The sequence below is a fragment of the Narcine bancroftii genome, chromosome 6, assembly GCF_036971445.1.
Source record: "Narcine bancroftii isolate sNarBan1 chromosome 6, sNarBan1.hap1, whole genome shotgun sequence".
NCBI lineage: Eukaryota > Metazoa > Chordata > Chondrichthyes > Torpediniformes > Narcinidae > Narcine > Narcine bancroftii.
The window spans coordinates 69868813-69887265 of NC_091474.1; the positions used below are offsets into that span (position 1 = coordinate 69868813).

The 18453-nt window shown below is 41.5% G+C and overlaps 1 long non-coding RNA gene across 5 annotated transcripts in view; it reads right to left on the reverse strand.

The window, feature by feature from the left end:
* The window catches only part of LOC138736175 (uncharacterized), a 70224-nt gene that overhangs the window by 7787 nt on the left and 43984 nt on the right, over positions 1-18453 (reverse strand). For 3 of the 5 annotated variants that reach the window (XR_011340128.1, XR_011340125.1, XR_011340126.1), the window contains one exon: positions 8889-9010. The exons of the other annotated variants lie outside the window; for them this stretch is intronic. This is a non-coding gene — a long non-coding RNA (uncharacterized lncRNA). The remainder of the gene's footprint in view (positions 1-8888; positions 9011-18453) is intronic. 5 annotated transcript variants of the gene reach the window in all.

Below are 18453 nucleotides of genomic sequence, written 5' to 3' on the forward strand. Positions count from 1 at the left end.
CTTAACATTCAAAAAGAGTCATAGAGTTGTCCAGCATGGAAACAGGCCCTTCAGTTCACTGATCATCAACTACTTACACCAAATGGATTCTCATCCCTCTTTATTCCCAAACATCCCCATCAACACCCACCAGCTTCTCCCCTCATCCACGACCAGGTCAGTGTGTGAACTTTCCGAGAGGTGCCCCAAATTCTCCAGGTAAGATCAATAAGGGTCAGCCACCCCAAGCCCCCCCCCCCCCCACCCGACAGCGATTGTCCCTACATTTAACTTGGGATGAAGCAGCCACTGAAGGGAAAGTTCCTGGAACCAACGGCCAAGAGCCTGCACAAACGAATCAGGCCCAGAGGAGACATCACATGTCCTCAAAAACATCAAGAAATGTTTTGACGTGCCAGAGCCACACTGGAAAATAACAGACTGATCAAGCTTTTATAATGATCTAGACGAGGAAGTGGAATGGTGGGTTGGTAAGTTTGAGGATGGCACAAAAGTGGCTGGTGTTGTGGATAGTCTAGAAGTTTGTCAGAGGTTACAGAAGGCTGAGAAGTAGCAGATGGAGTTTAACCCAGCAAAATGTGAAATGGTTCAGTTTTATTTCAGAATAAATTTAAAGGCAGAATACAATGTTCACAAATGAAGAGATCTTGGGTCCATGTCCAGAGGTTGATAGTGTGGTCATGTATGGTATGTTGGTCTTCATGAACCATGTGATTGAATTCAAAGGCAGTGAGGTAATGTTACATCGATATAAGACTTTTGTTAGACCACACTTGGACTATTGTGTTCCGTTCTGGTCACCACATTACAGGAAAGATGTGGTAGCTGTAGAGAAGGTACAGAGGAGATATACAAGAACGTTCCCTGGATTGCTGAGCATGCCTTTTATAAAGATAAGTTGAGAGCTCACCTGATGTTTAAGATGATGAGAGGCATCGATCAAATGTCCAGAAGCTTCTTGCCAGGGGTGAAATATCTAACACGAAGAGCTATAATTTTAAGGTGCTTGGGCTTAAATACAGGGGGGGCTTGCAAGGTGTGAGTTTTGCACGCACAGAGAGTGGTGGGTGCAGGGAATGCACTGCCAGCAATGGTGGTCAAGGCAGGTACAATCTATTAGATAGGTACATCGAACTGAGAGAAGTGTAGGGTTATTCTAGGCGGAGTAGATTATTATGTTGCCACAACATTGTGGGTTGAAGGGCTTGTAAAGTCCTATAGATTTGTACATTTTGCTTCGATGTTCTTTGCTCCACACCTTACTGTCTCAGCCTTGCATAAAGATGAACAGTCCGTCACCATTACGCAGTGAGGAAGGACATCAGAAAGGGATTTTTAATCTCTTCCAAGTCCCCGATAACCAGAGATACTTAAAATTTGTTGAAAAATAGTTCATTCCTTGTTGATCGAAAATAACTTAAAATGCATCTAACTGATGTAAATGAGAAACATGATTTGAACGAAAACCCATAAGGCACATCTTGGCTCTAGCAACCAGCTGGTTCAGAAAGGAGTTGGCTTTAGAATATGGCCACTAATTTATCACTGATTCCAAGATTGCCACCGCATCACCCTGTCACAGTTCCAAAAATTCTTTCCTTTCTGATACGTTCCCTTTTGTAAGACATCGCATCCTCTGGCCAACACGTGGCAAGATTTGGTTGGACACTACCTTCACTGTAAATTGCATAACTGGGAAACAGACACCAACCGTTAAAGAGAACATTTCAGTGGGACTTCTGGTAGTGTTCTTGCCCCCCAAGTAGTAGAGACTTGGATTTGACTCTGCCCTCCACTACGATCACTGTGGTGGAGTGAGTATCCCCTGGGTGCTGCGATTCCCACCCTTATACCAAAGGCCTGTGGGTTGGTAGTTGGGTGAAGGGTAGAATCTGGGAGGAGTTGATGGGAATGTGAGGAAAGGATGAGAGAAGGAAGTGGTATCCCTATCCCTGACAACCTCACCCAGGAGGCAGCTGACTGTTAGGAGAGGGAAGGGGAATAGAAGTCAATGCAGAGCACACCTGTGGCCATTCCCTTCAACCTGAAATATATTGTTTTGGATCCTCTTGGAAGAGACGACCTACCAGGGACAGGTCATAGGGGTCAAGACTCTGGCACAAACTCAGAAGGGATGGGGGAGGAGAAGAGAGCTATAGTGATTGGAGATTCAATAGGGGAACAGATCGGAGGTCCTGTGAAGAAGATCGAGACTCCAAATTGGTATGTTGCCTTGCAGGTTCCAGCGTCAGGAACGTCTTAGACCAAGTCCACAGCATTCTCAAGGGTGAGCAGACAGGTGTCATGGTCCATGTTGGAACCAATGACTTACATTATGAGTAGAGATGAGATCCTAAAAGGGAATATAAGGAGTTAGGAAGGAAGCTAAGAAGAAAGACCTCAAGGGTGGTAACCTCTGGGTAACTGCCTGTGCCATGCCCAAGTGAGAGCAGAAATGGGAAGTCATGGCAGATGAATGGAGGGGGCAGGGGTCCAGATTTGTGGATCATTGGGATTGCTTTTGGAGAAGGTATGACCTATGCATAAAAGATGGAATGGGAAGGAGGATAATATTTTAGTTTTGAAAAAAAATTAATTTGGACATACAGCACGGGTAACAGGCCATTTCGGCCCACGAGCCCGTGCTGCCCAATGTACACCCAATTAATCTACATTTCAAATGATGGGAGGAAACCAGAGCCCCTGGGGAATACCCACACAGACATGGGGAGCAGGTTCAAACTTTTTGCAGACAGCGTGGGTTTCGAACCCCAGTGCCAATCGCTGACACTGTAAAGGCCTTGTGCTCACTGCTACGCCAACCATGCCATTCATATCTTGGTGGGCAAGTTTGCTGGAGCTCTTAGGAAGGGTTTAAACTAGTTTGGCAGGGGCATGGGAACCAGAATGAGAGGGCAGAGAATAGGGCAGAGGATACACAAGTAGATGCACCATGCAGCGAGATTGTGATGAAGGATGAACAGTCGAGAGGGCAACTTTGCAAATGTAAGATGTAGGATTTAACTTGGGGTAGTTTGGAAACTAAAGTGAAAAACCTGATGAATACCTCCTGAAGGCTTTGAATCTGAAAGCTGCAGTGTAAAAAATAAGGTTGACGATTAGGTGACGCAGCTGGAAGCTGGCAGTCATAACATTGAGGGTATGACCCTGAGTCGTGGCTGAAAGAAAACCACAGCTGGGAACTAAATATCCGTGGATGCACAGTGTATTGGAAGGGCAGGAAGGTAGATGGAGCAGGTGTGGTAGTTCTGCTGGTTAATTATGGAATTAAATCTTTGGAAAGAGGAGACATTGGATCAGAAGACATAGAATCCCTATGGGTAGAATTAAAAAATTATAAGGGTGAAAAGACCCTGATAGGAATTACTTAGAGCCTTCCAAACAGTAACCAGGATATGGTGTGCAAACCTACAGAGGGAAATATAGAAGGCATGCCAAGAAGAAGCCATGTTACCTTAGTCACGGGGGATTTCAATATGCAGGTTGATTGGGAAATCAGGTTGGTGCTGGATTCCAAGGAATGCCTTCAGAATGCCTTCTTGCTTGTGGTTGAGCTGACCAGATAACTTTGGATTGGGAGTTGATAAGGGAGCTGATGTGAGGGAAACCTTAGGAGGCAGCAATCACAACATGATCAATTTCGCCCTGAAGTTGGAGAGGGAGAAACTAAAATAAGATGCAGTATCCCAGTGGAATAAAGAGGATGACTGAGGTACAAGAGAGGAACTGGTCAACATTGATCAGAAAGGCACACGGGGAAGGAGGATGGTTGAGCAACAATGGCTGAAGTTTCTGTGGGAAAAATAGTAAGGTGCTGGATAGATATATTCCAAAAAATAGATTTGAATGAAAAAAAAGCACAACTGTGGTTGACAAGAGAAGTCAAAGCCAAAGTGAAAGCAAAAGAAAGGGCAAATATTTGTGGGGAGGAAGATGACTGGGAAGCTTTTAAATGCTTATCTAAGGTCATTAGGAAGGAAATGATGAACTTTAAATGGATGCTAGAAAGTAATATTAAAAAAATTATCAAAAAAGATAAACGCATTCATAGTGATGAAGTGTTTTGAGAGTCTGGTGTTAAAGCACCTCAGCTCCTGTCTGAGCAGCGACATGGATCCATTCCAGTTTGCTTTCCGCAGGAACAGGCCAACAGCAGATTCCATCTCACTGCCTCTGCACTAAGCCCTGGAACACCTGGACAGCAAACGTGCATACATCAGGATACTCTTTAGCAACTACAGTTCGGCATTCAACAAAATCATTCCCTCAGAACTTGATCTTAATGCCCTCACCTCCAGACCATTGGTAAGAACATTTCCTCCACAATCTCCATCACTATCTGAGCACCACAGGGCTGCATTCTTAGCCCCCTGCTCTACTCCCTATGACTGAGTGGTTCAATACGACAGTAAGACTATCTACAAATTTGCTGATGACACCACAAAGAGGGGATGTACAGAAGGAGCGATGAGTCAGCATATTGGCAGGAAACTTGGCTGAATGGTGTACGAACAACTGTTCACTCAAAATCACTAAAACCAAGGAGCTGACTGTAGTCTACAGGAGATGGAAACCAGAGGTGTACGATTCAGTGATCACTGGAGGATCAGAAGTGGAGAGAGTGAGCAAATTTAAATTGCTGGGAGTCACTATCTCAGATAATCTTTCCTGCACCCAATGCATGAATGCCATCGTGAAGAAAACACATTAGCATCTCTAACTTCTCAGGAGTTTTCAGAGATTTGGTATTATATCGAAAACCTTGGCAAACTTCTACAGATGCGTTGTGGAAAGTGCACTAACCAGCTGCGTCATGGTCTGGTATCGGAAAGTGGAAAGCCCTGCAAAATGTTATGGACACATCCCAGTGCATCACAGGCCAAATTCTCCCTACCATTGAGAAAATCTACATGGAACGTTGCCATCACGGAGCAGCAGCAATCATCAACTCCAGCCAGGACATGCTCTCCTCTCCTTTTTGCCATCAGGGAAGAGGTATCAGTGCCACAAGACTTGTACCAATAGGAACAGTTGTTACCCCTCCACCTTCAGACTCATCTAAGGACTTTTGATTTGCACATTTGTTATTATTGAATATTTATATTGTATATTGAACAGTTTGTTTCCATTTCTCTTCTTTGTATACTTATATTTTCTTGAGAGTTTTTTTTGCTGATAAGCAGAAATTCTACCTGGCCTGCAAGAAAAAAAGATTCTCTTGTTATGTCATGTATGTATTCTGACAATAAATCTGAAATCTGACCCTTGAAAAGTTTTTTTTTAATATGTTAAGAGTAAAAAAAAGAGGTGAGAATAAATATTGGAAATTGGAGAAATTGTAATGGGAGACAAGGAGATGGGAGAGGAACTGAATGAGTATTTTGCATTAGTCTTCACTGTGGAAGACTAGCAGTATACTAGTTGTGTACTGTTGTGGAAGAGAGGTGAGATACATGTCTTTCAAGGCTGTTGTGGAAGAGAGGTGAGATACATGTCTTTCATGGCTGTTGTGGAAGAGAGGTGAGATACATATCTTTCAAAGCTGTTGTAGATGAGATATATGTCTTTCAAGGCTGTTGTGGAAGAGAGGTGAGATACATGTCTTTTAAGGCTGTGGTGGAAGAGAGGAGAGATACATATCTTTCAAGGCTGTTGTGGAAGAGAGGTGAGATACATGTCTTTCAAGGCTGTTTTGGAAGAGAGGTGAGATACATATTTTTCAAAGCTGTTGTAGGTGAGATATATGTCTTTCAAGGCTGTTATGAATGAGAGGTGAGATACATGTCTTTCAAGGCTGTTGTAGGTGAGATACATGTCTTTCAAGGCTGTAATAAATGAGGTGAGTGCAGTCATAATAACCAGAGAGAAGTACTTGGGAAGCTGAAATGTCTAAGGGTAGATAAGTCTCCTTGACCAGATGGAATGCACCTTCGAGTTCTGAAAGGAGAAGCTATAGAGATTGTGGTGGTATTAGTAGTGTTCTTCCAAGAATCAATATATTCTGGCATGGTCCCAGATGTCTGGAAAATAGCAAAGGTTAATCCACTATTTAAAAATGGAGGGAGGTAGCAGAAAGCACCTGTTAGTCTAAGTTAGTGGTTGAGAAGTTGTTGGAGTCAAATGTCAAGAATGAGGTTACCTAGAAGCGCATGACAAGATAGGTCAAAGTCAGCATGGTTTCCTTGAAGAAATATCTTGCCTGACGAACCTACTTCACGTTTATAAGAAAACCACGAGCAGGAAAGACATACAATGGATGTGTATATTTGAATTTTCAGAAGGCCATTGGCAAGGTGCTGCACATAAGGCTGCTTAATAAGACGGGAGCCCATGAAATTAGAAGAAATACACTAGCATGGGTGGAGCATTGGCAGATTGACAGGAAACAGAGAGTGGGAATAAAAGGATCCAATTCTTGTTGGCTACCGGTTACCAGTGGTGTTCCGCGGGGTCAGTGTTGGAGCCACTTTGTTTTACATTGACTATTACGGATTTGGATTGTGGAATAAATCGCTTTGTGGCAGATGATACAAAGCAGTGATGCACTTTGTTCAATGGAATAGGAGGGGAAACTATCATTTGGATGAGGAGAACATTTACAATTCGGAGGTGCAAATGGACTTGGGAGCCCTCGTGCAAGATACCCTAAAGGTTAACCTCCAGATTGAGTCAGTGGTGAAGAAGACAAATGCAGTGTTGGCGTTCATATTGAGAGGAGTAAGATGCAAGACCAGGAATGTGATGTTGAGGCACTGGTGAGGCCTCATTTGGAGTATGGAGTACAGCTTGGGGCTCCTTATTTGAGAAAGGATGTGTGATGGAGAGGGTTCAGAGAGTATTTACAAGAATGATTCTTGGAATGAAGGGGTTAGCATATGAGGAACATTTGACAGCTCTGGGACTGTACTCCTTGGAGTTCAGAAGCATTTCAAGTGTTGAAAGGCCTAGAGAGAGTAGATGTGGCAAAATTGTTTCCCATGGTAGGAGAGTCAAGGATAAGAGGTCACAACTTCAGGATTGAAGTGCATCCATTTAAAACAGAGGAATTTCTTTAGCCAGAGCATGGTGAATCTCTGGAATTTGCTACCACGGCCTGCTGTGGAGACCAGGTCATTAGGTGTAGTTAAGGCAGAGATTGATAGGTATCTAAATAATCAGGGTATCAAAGGTTATGGGGAGAAGGCAGAGGAGTGGGATTGAGTGGGAGAATGGATTAGCTCCTGATAAAATGGTGGAGTGAACTCAATAGGCCAAATAGCCTATATTTGCTCATATGGTCTTATGAAATAGAAATATTTGGGCAAAATAAGTGTTTGATGGCCGGGATGAACATGATAGGCTGAATGGTGTCTCCATACTGTACATTTGTAGCTGTCAGTGACTCCATAAATACTCACTCATGTAATGGATACTAATATGATTTCACAAGTGGAGGAGCTAAGGTAAATTTTTAAAAAACACTGGCGCTGTTAACAAAGATGTTACTAATGGCTTAATTAATGAATTTAGTCAACCTGGTGCTCTTTGAATAAGTGGGAAATAGTTTTCTTCTTAGATTTCCAGAAGGCATTTAACAATGTTATTGTGGATATGAACAGGTGAAATAAATGACAAAGTTATTTTTTGGGGAACTTGAGGCAGCAGGCTGTATAAAATGGCAAACCTGGCCAAATCCAACATGAGTACCGATCATCCAGCCATTTGAGTGAGGTGCTTAGTCAAGAAGACAGCCAACATCATAAAGGATCCCGATCACTCTGATCACAAATAATGTGGCTGACAGAGCTCAGATGTTTGTCTTTGGAGTGTCAAAGAATGGGAGGTGTATAATTAGGTGAGGCCTAGATAGGGTGGACAGCCAACACCTGTTTTGCCTGGGGCGACAATAGCAAGTACCAGAAGACAAGTGTTTAAGGTGAGTGGAGAAAAGTTGAGGTTAGATCTTTCCCCCACTCCCAACAGAGTGGAATCCATTGCCGCATTTGGTGATGGAGGCAGGTTCAATAGGGGCATTGAAAAGACTCTCAGATGGGCACATGGATGTAAGAAAAATAGAAAGTTATTCATGCAAGGTCAGGAAGGATTAGATTGCGGTTGGGTAGGTTTACTTAGGTTGGCTGAAGTGCCAGTTGTGCTGCATTGATCTATCTTCTACAAATCTCTTTGGCAAGGAAAGAATTAAGTTGTAATCCCTCCTCAATACACATCAGTTTGTTGTCAGCTTTGGACAGGCAAGATATGTCTCTCGTCGGCTGAGAGAAATCTCAGACACCACTTCTGAGGCAGAGGAAACTTGAGTACATTGAGTATATTTCAAGAACATTGGGTAACAGTGTTGAGAAAGACCCAGACTTGGTTTGATCAGAATGGTGGAAAAATTCTTGGGATACTCTGTTCATCCTCAGACTGGTCACTAACAACTGAGGAATGACCAGAGAATGAGACTAAAGGAGTTTCCTAGTCTGGAGTTTCCCTATCGCTGATAACTATGAGTAAAACTTTGTGATTGGCCCATGGGAGGTTAGTAAGTACGATCATTTGAGTGGACTCTTTCTATGTCCTAGTTATAAGGCTGACTCTGAACTAAAAGTAAGACAATGATATACCTTGCTACTCTTCTCACTACAGAAGGGACAGAAGCCTGAACTGCAGCACCTCGAAGTTCAGGAGCTATCCAAAGTACCCTAACCATAAACTTCTCTGGAACCACAAACGATATATCTGCACCTTTGAAACGTCACTTTTTTTTTGCTTTCTCTGCAACTGTGAATATTTATTTATCTAATCGTCCATATTTATTGCATCTAATTCTGTCTCATGGCAGGTTCTGTTTTTTTTAAATATTGTAGTCGGAGTATCTCACGTACCTCACATTGGTCAGGTCACTCGCACCACGTAACCCCAGTGCAACCTGTCGCATGGTCGGGTGGTGGGTGACTAAACTGGCTCCCCCACTAGGCTTGCCTGGTGCGGAGGGTAGCTAGACAGCCTGCAGGATGAAAAACAAGACCTGTCATAGGACAAATGAACCCTCTCGTAAGGTCAGCGGCCATCTAGCAAACACGCGATCTGAAGCGTGGAAAGGGCATCCCTTGCCTCGAAGCGTGATCTGGCGATTCACTGCAACAGAACCTTCCCCCAGCTGACTTGGACCTCACCATGCCGCTGGATCCGGGAGGGGATGTCAAGAGGATTGGTGTGGACCTGTCCAACTCCCTACTCACCTAAATCCATTCACGCACACTGTTCCTTTCTGAGGAGTGGGGTATAAACCCCACAAACTGACTGAAAGGAACCATCACCATCCTTTGGGATGGTTGGCCAGAAGAAGATCTTATATACCACTGTGGCTGCAGCAAGGAAGAATTTTGGTGTATCTGAGATTTAGTCATACAGCATGATAACAGGCCCTTCTGATCCTCGAGCCCATGGTGCCCAAATAACCCAATTAACTTAAAATCCCTGTATATTGAACATAGGTACACAACAATTATTCATTTCAAGCAGAGTGGAAATATGTCAAATTGTCTATTTTGGCAAAAAATGTTTCAAAATGAGGAGAGAGTTGTAGAACAAAAACATTTGGGCTACATGATGCACATCAGCAGAGTGATGAATAAGGCATTTGGCACATTGCCATCATCGGTCAGGGCAAACATATGTGCTTCCCAGGTATCATTCCCTGTGATCAAATCATCAATATAAGCAAATGAATGCTGTAAATCTTGACTCACAGAGTGTATCATCCTTTGAAATGTCCCTGGAGCATTCTTCATACCAAATGGTAGAACATTGTATTCACATAAATCTGTGAATGGAGAAATTTCTCCACCTCTCTCTCTTAAGGAATCACACCAATAACCACCTTCATAAGAAATTTAGCCTTTTCAGCCTTGTCCACACAATCATCCACCCTCGGGATAGGATAAGCACCTGTCTTGGTAACAGCATTAACTTTTCTATAATCTAACTGTCCCATCTAATTTAGGCATCAGGACACAAAGTGAACTCCAATTCGAAATAAAACATCTAATAATGTGATTCATTAATATATATTTCAATCTCTTGATCTACCAGTTCACACTTTTTAACATTCATTCAATATGGATGTTGTTTGGCATCTCCAACATCATGACAAGTTGTTGATGTTCTCTCAGGCACATCTGAAAACAAGTTCCTAAATTTTAAAATTAACTGATTTATTTGTTCCTTTACCTAGGGGGTGCAGATGAACCATCTTCGCATCCAAATTCTGTGAAATACTCAAATTAAACAGATGAACTGGGACAATGTTTTGTTTGAAGTGGCTCTCTCAAGAGCCAGTTTGTATCATCTTATGATCCATAAACTCTGCAGTTTTATCAACAACTAACACCTCTGGTGAAAGCTGTTTATTGTTAATATCCAAGATCTCAAAATAAGGTTTTAACATGTTGACATGGCAACTCAGTGTTTTACATCTCCGATCAGGTGTTTAAACTATGCAATTTTCCTTGGATTCTACCCCATATGGTCTTGAAAATTTGTTGGGAAAATAATTATCATTTTATCCCTGGTTTAAAAATTCTCACTCTAGCTTTTTTTAAATCATACTAAACTTTAATTTTACATTGAGCTGTTTTCAAATTCTCTTCAGCTGGTTTACAGACTTCCTGCAAATGATCTTTACACTTTGATTCATAATCTAACAAATTCAATTGCACATCCTCAATAACCCATTGTTCCTTCAACAACACTAAAGGTCCTCTAACTTGATGTCAAACACCAACTCAAAAAACTAAAATCTAATGCTTCTTGTACAGACTTTCTTACTGTGAACAAAATCAAATGAACACCCTCATGTTCCAAATTGAACCTCTCCAAGGCTCCTTGAGATTCTGAATGATATGCAGATGACATGCTTTGGTTTGCTCCCAATATATGAGCTACCTGCTGAAACAATCCCAACATATAATTACTCCCCTGATCTGATTGGATCACTTTAGGCAAACTAACTAAAGTGAAAAAATTCACAAGAGTACTTAACACAGTTTTAGCTCTATTATTTTTAAGTGGTATTGCTTCCAGAAACCTGGAGGATGTAGACATAACAATTAACAAATACTGATTCCCAGTTTTTGGATTGGAATTTTTAATGGAGCCATTGGTAGACCCTAATTAGGTTTCCCCACAACGTGACAAGTGTGACAGGTCCAGCAAAATGTCACAACATTTTTTCTGAGACTAGGCCAATAAAATTATTTCACAATCTTGTAGATAGTTTTCTTTACCCCAAAATGACCACCCAATGGGCCAAAGTTAACATTTCATCCCAATAGGCTTTAGGAACTATAATTGGGTATAAATCTAACCTTGTGGGATAAAGTATACACATCCGCTAATTTAGCAGAATCCTGCCGACTCCACTCCCTTTTCATCTAAATATGCTTTTATGTCATTAGGAACACACCTTTACGTTTCCTCAACTAATATCAATTCTTTCAGTCTGTTGTAGTCAACATTTATCTCTTGATGTGCACCATCAATCAAAGCACACAGCTTTGTCATATGCAAAATCTGTATAAGACTGGGTCACTGATTTTCTCAAATTCCTGAAGTTTTGTCTATAAGCTTCTGGAACCAATTCATAATCCTTGAGCACAGCTTCCTTTACAGTATCACAATTAGTGGTTTCTTGAATTTTAAGGGCCAGAGCAAGCCTGCTGCACCTTCTCTTTAATCACACTCTGCAACATGAAGGCCAATGGGTTTTTTTGGACATTTCAAAGTCTCAGCAACTTCCTCAAAATGTTGAAAGTATTTATTAATGTCAGCCTTATTAAATTGAGTAACTAAACTTTTCCTCTCTACTAGTCATAAAGCTCTCCTGAGGACCAGGAGATTGATCTTCTTCTTTCTTCTTTATTTCAAACTCTTTCTTTCGCTGCTTCCTCAGATTTACGTTTTTCGAACTCTATCTCAAACTGTCTTTGCCTTTTAGCTTCCTCCCTCCACTTCTCTGCTTCCTTCACCTCAAATAAACTTTTTTCAAACCCTAAGTCCAGTGCAAGTAACTCAAGATTCTTTTGTTCTCTCTCAAAATCGACTTTACATTTCTCTAGCTGAAACTGCTGCTCAGGGGATATACCTTTGGAAAATGATTTTAACTCCTCATCTCCAATCTTCCCCTCTTTTACATAGTGACCAACTATAACTTTCTGAATCGCTATTTTTCTTTCATCAACTGTTTTACCCTCGAGAGTTTCGACTCAAGAGATAACCAACAACTCGTTCATTGTCGCCTCCTTCAAATCTGCAAAGATTGGTGATCCCCATAACTTCCCAATATCCATTGCTGCTGCTTTTCCACACAGACAAGTCTTGTAATTGGCTTTCAAAAAGAAATTTAACCTAATAAATTGAAAATAAATCAATCAATAAGCTCCAATTTTGGTGATGATCCCCCAATTTGTTACACCATGAACCAGCAGCAATAGAAATTCACCAAGGTAATGGTATCTTCAAAACAATATTTTTTTATTAATAACATACTATCTTACTTAACTCCAAACTTAACCCCAGCTATGCACAAATGTATGTGTATATGTGTGGATCACCCAAACCATTACAGTTGAGACATAATTCTGAAAAGTCAATTTCAAAATCCAGCCTTTGAAATCTTGTGTTGAATCTTAGCTTCTTTAAACCAATGGTTTTCAAACTGCCCCCTACACTCACATTCTACCTTAAGCAATCCCTATGCCATAAGTAATCTGTGATTAGTAAGGAAAAGTTTGAAAACCACTGTTTTAATCATACCTCATTGACTCGTTATGTGCACAGTTTCAGAACTCCAAAGGAAATGACTCACTGACAATTATTCCCAAACAAAATATTTCAGTAACAATTGGTTCTAGAGCAGTGGTTCTCACCCTTCCCTTCCCACTCACATCCCACCTTAAGCAATCCCTTACTAATCACAGAGCACTTATGGCATAGGTATTACTTAAGGGAGAATGTGAGTTTAAGGGGGGGGGGGGGTTGAAAACCATTGCTTTAAACTGATGTTTAAAAGTAATTATGGAGTAGGTGTGACACCAAGTCATCAGACTTCTCAAAACTCACAAATTCTTGTTGAGTTGTTTCCAGAGAAATGTTTCTACATATGAATGATTTTTCATTTGCATGGAGTTATGGAATTTGTGATTTCCCCGATGCTTTCGATGAAGGGTTAAATGACGTCATCCTTTAAAATGGTTATGATCCAAATACAAGAATGATCTTGTTTTCTTTACACAGGTATGGCTCAGTCAGAATTTATCCTTACAATGGCCACAGCAAATCACTGTTTCCCCCTGGCAATGAGAATACAACAGCAGTGTCCACCTCACAGAATGTCACTGCATTTCACTCTTCAGATGACTCTGGTTTGATACTAAAGGCTGTTTTTCAAGTGCCCTTCATCACATGTCTTGCATGAGCAAATCTGTTTTAGTTTCATTTTTTCCAAAAGCACGAGTCATTATGGCAAATGGCCTCTGTTTAACCCGATGACTTTGTTTAAACAGCTGTCCTTCTTAGAAAACATTCATTGTTTCAAGCTTTCAATGGAGAACAATAACAGTAGTTTTATGACCTTGAATGTAGGTGACTTTACATCTGGGTTTCAAAATGTATGTCCTATGTATTTCCATGTCCAATCCACAAAGTACTTTAATAATAACATGTCTGTAGTATAACATGCTATTACAGTGTCAGTGACATGGGTTTGAATCCTGTAGGGAATTTGTATATTATCCCTGTATCTGCATGAGCTATCACTGGGTCCGCTGGTTTCCTCCCACCCTTCTAATCATACTGTGGTTGTGGGTTCATTGCTGTATTTGGGCATCATGGGGTCATGGGCCAGAAGGGCATTTTACTTAATTTTTAAAATTTAGACATACAGCTCAGTTATGAGCCTGTGCCATCCAAATACATCCATGTGATAAATTAACTCACTGACCATGTATGTCTTTGGAACCAAACAAGTATTTTCGTGAGCAGAGCAGTGAATTTCTCATATACAGTACAATAAAGCACAGTATGAAATTGCAGAGCTACAGAGAGAGACGAGTTGGTAAGGAGTAAACATAATTTTAAAGTTCATTCAGGATTCTGATAATGGCAAGAAAGAAACGGTCTTTGGATCTGGTGGTACATGACTTCACACTCATGATTTGTAAATGATAATAAGAGAGTTGACTTTAAAGCAGTGGTTCTTCCCCTTTCTCTTTCCACTTATGTACCACCTTAAGTATTCCCTATGCCATTGTTGCTCTGTGATTAGTAAGGGATTGCTTAAGGTGGGATGTGCATGGGAAGGGAAGGCTGAAAACCAGTGTCCTAGACCCAATTGTTCCTGAAATATTTTACTTGAGAAAAATGGTCATTGGCCCATTTCATTTCAAGTTATGAAAACATGCTCATAACAAGTCAATTAGGTACGATTAAAACAGTGATTTTCAAACTTTTTCTTACCATCTCAAGCAATCCCTTATGAATCACAGATCACCTATGGCATGGGGAATACTTAATCTGGTATGTGAGTGGAAAGAAAAAAGTTGAAAACTACTGGTTTGAAGAATACAAGGTCGATAAAATAGATAAATCTCCAAGCCCAAATGAAAATCCATTGTGTACTCTTAAAAGATACAAAGATTGCAATTATGGAGAGTTTGACAATTATTTATTAACAATTAATGGCTACAGTTGTAGTGAAAAGAATTCAAAGTCTCCTAATGTGCTAAGGTAATAAAGGATTAGTCCAAGTAATAATTGGTCGTTGTAACACTGTTGATGAACAAAGCTTTAATCTGGTGTAGTTTAGTCAAGATACATTTGGCTGGGTAAATTGTGTCTGAGGAAACTGAAATTCTTTGAGGAGATAATGAGGGCTAATGAGAGTGATACATTTAATCTAGTAGTCATGGATTTAGGCAAGGCCCTTGTCAAGTTTGATCAAGCAAGGAAAAGCCTATGGTAAATTACAATTAAGAATGGCCTTGTGCTAGACGATTCTAATAACAAAGGCAGCCTGGCCAGGCTTTTCTCTCCAATCGCAATTGCAGAGGGGAGATTGAAGAGAGAAGCAACAGACAGAGAACAATACCATAGATTATAGATCTAGGCGGTGAAAGAGTAAATGTCAGGGAAAATTTGAGGGAAATTTGGGATGAATTTTAATTCACATTTTGAACCACTCAGCATTTATCATCGTTCATCGTCTTTAGTAGACATTAGATTTTTCATCCTTACATGTGACCAGGGCTTTATAAACAGAGGTCAGAACTTGCTTGTTATGCCAACACAGTCCTTTTTAAACAAAGAGATGAACTAGATGCAGCAATTCTTTTTTGCAAATTCACACTCAAGTCTCCATAAAGAATATTCTCACATACTTAAGTGAACACATCTCCAAGCCTTTGGTTTGTTACACAGTATGACTGAGTCCAGGCATCAACCCCACTTTGAATTTTCATGGAGGCACGTGAATAACCAATTTATGTTCAACACGAAGGAAGGAGAAAAGTAAATAATTTTTGTGTATTTATGTACATGACAAAAAATGGAACCTTGAACCTTGAAAAATCGATCAGTAAGAGCACTGAGTGTTATTGTGGTATTTCTTTGCTTTAAGCAACAATATTCAGTTCTTATCAGAACTGTTTAGAAAGCAGAGAAAAGAAGAGACTATGGATTAGAAAGGAATTGAATTCACAGCAATTTTCCAGTGTAAATCCATCATTCAATCTCAAGTTGTGATCTGTTACACCTAAATGGTATCAATTATTCATCAAGCACCACATTGTCTCCTGTTTTTTTTAGTCCACTTATTGCTTAACTCAGAAATAATTTTCATGTCAAATAAAATAAATACATTCATGAATTTGGTTAAAATCAAATGTGTTACTTGTCCTTACAGCCACACCATTCCCCAAAGAGTAAATTCCTGACCTGATCATGTGATCTGACTCGCCAATCTCTGCATTGCTTACTCAGTGGGCTGCTGAACTAATGGGAGAGTGATGGCAGAGGGGCAGCAAGGGCGGGAGGAATGGTTCTCAGGAGGAATCAGAATCAGGATTTATGGTCAGGAACAGGTCATGAAGTTCAGAGTCTGCAGCAGCACCTTAGAGCAAACTTTCAAATTATGACCATCTTACAACATGACTATAAAAAGTAAAAAGTGCAGGAAAAGTAAGGCAGTGTCTTTGGTTCATTGATCATTCAGGAATCTGATGGCAGCGGGGAAGAAGCTGTCCTTGTCCCACTGAGTGTTCATCTTTAGGCTCCTGTACCTTTTCCCCAGTGGTAACTGAGTGAAGAGGGTGTGGCCTGGGTGGTGGGGGTCTTTGAGGATAGAGGCTGCTTTTTTAAGACACCACCTCATGAAGATGTCCTTGATAGAGTGAAGTCTGGTGCTTGTGATGCTGCAGGCCAAGTTAACAACACTCTGGAGTTTATTCTTGTCTTTAGAGTTGACGCCTCCATACCAGGCAGTGATGCAACCAGCCTGAGTGCTCTCCACTGTACACCTGTAGAAGTTTATGAAAGTCTTTAGTGACATACCAAATCTTCTCAGACATCTCACAAAATATAGCTGTTGGCGAGCCTTCTTTGTGATTGTATCAACATGGACAGATCCTCAGAGATGTTGACAACCATGTATTTGAAGTTCTTGACCTTCTCAACTTCTGATCCCTCAATTAGGTCAAGGTCGTGTTCCCCTGACTTCCTCCTGAAGTCCACAATTGTCTCCTTGGTTTTGCTAATCTTGAATGTGAGATTGTCATTGTTACACCATCCAACAAGCTGATCTATCTCCCTCCTGTACGCTTCCTCATTGCCGTTTGTGATTCAGCCGACAACTGTGGTGTCATCAGCAAACTTGTAGATGGCGTTGGAATTGTGCCTGGCCGCACAGTCATGGGTGTGCAACGAGAAGATCAGCTAGCTAAGCACGAATCGGTGGGGTGTACCAGTGTTGATAATCAATGAGGAGGAGATGTTTCCAATTTGTACTGACCATAGTTTTCCAATGAAAATAAATCAAGGATCCAGTTGCGGGGGGTGGGGGGTGTTCAGAGGCCTGGAGTTTGTAGCTTCTTGACTAGCATTGAGAGAGTAATGGTGTTGAAGGCCGAGCTGTAGTCAATGAAGGGTATCTGATGTCTGAATTCCTGTTTTCGAGGTGATTCAGAGCTGAGTGGAAAGCCAACAATATGGCATCTGCCGTGGAACGATTGTGACGATAGGCGAATTGCAGCGGGTCCAGATTTTTGCTTAGGTTCATGTTAATTCTGGCCATGACCAGCCTCTCGAAGCATTTCATCCCAGTAGAAGTTAGTGCTACTGGGCAGTCGTCATTGAGGCAGGTCGCGCTACTCTTCTTGGGGACTGGGATGATTGTTGCCCTTTTGAAGCAGGTGGGAACCTCTGACTACAGCAATGCAAGGTTGAAAATGTCCATGAACACTACAACTAATTGATTGGTGCAGATTTTCAGTACTCTGCTAGGCCCTGATCCCTTGCGAGTGTTCACCCTGTTGAATGATGTTCTGACATTGCCCTCAGAAAGATGTCACGGGGTCTTCAGCCTTTTCAGGGATTCTAGTAGACACTGTTTGGTTCTTCTTCTCAAAGTGGGCATAGGAGGTGTTGAGTTCATCAGGCAATGAAGCATCACAGCCTTCTATAGTGTTCACCCTGGCTGTGTAGGCTGTAATGGCCTGCAAACCCTGACATAGCTGGTGTGTATCTGTCTCTGTCTCTATCCTCCTCAGGAATTGCCACCTTGCTTCAGAAATGCCCTTTCATAGGTCGTACCTGGACTTGTTGTAAAGATTCTGATCCCCAACATTAAACACTCTTGTTCTGGTTCTCAGCAGGTTGAAATTTCTCTGATTCAGCTTCTGCTTGGGGAACACCCAGTATTTGCATGTGGGCACACACTCTCAAGTCTATGGACAAGTTCCTGTAGATATTCTAGTCAACCAGTTCAAAGCTGTCCTACTCCTCCTCCTCCCTCAACCATACTTTTGCTGTCTTCCCCACTGCTGTTGCCTTTAGTTTCTGCTCGTACGCAGGAAGCAGAAGTACAGCCAGGTGATCAGACTTGCGAACGTGGTGTATGTGTTCTTCATTGGTGGAGCAGTGGTCGATTGTGTTGGTTCCCCTTGTCTCGCATGTGATGTGTTGGTGTTGTTTGACAGAGTTCGCCTGATTAAAGTCTCCCACAATGATCAGGGAGGCATCTGGATGCGCTGTCTCATGGCTGTTTATCACCATGTTCAGTCCTTCCAGTACCAGCCAGACATTAGCCTGAGGCAGAATGTACACTGTGACCAGCATGATGGCAGTAAACTCCCTCAGCAGGTAGAATGGACGACACTGAATGTTCCAGGTTGGAGA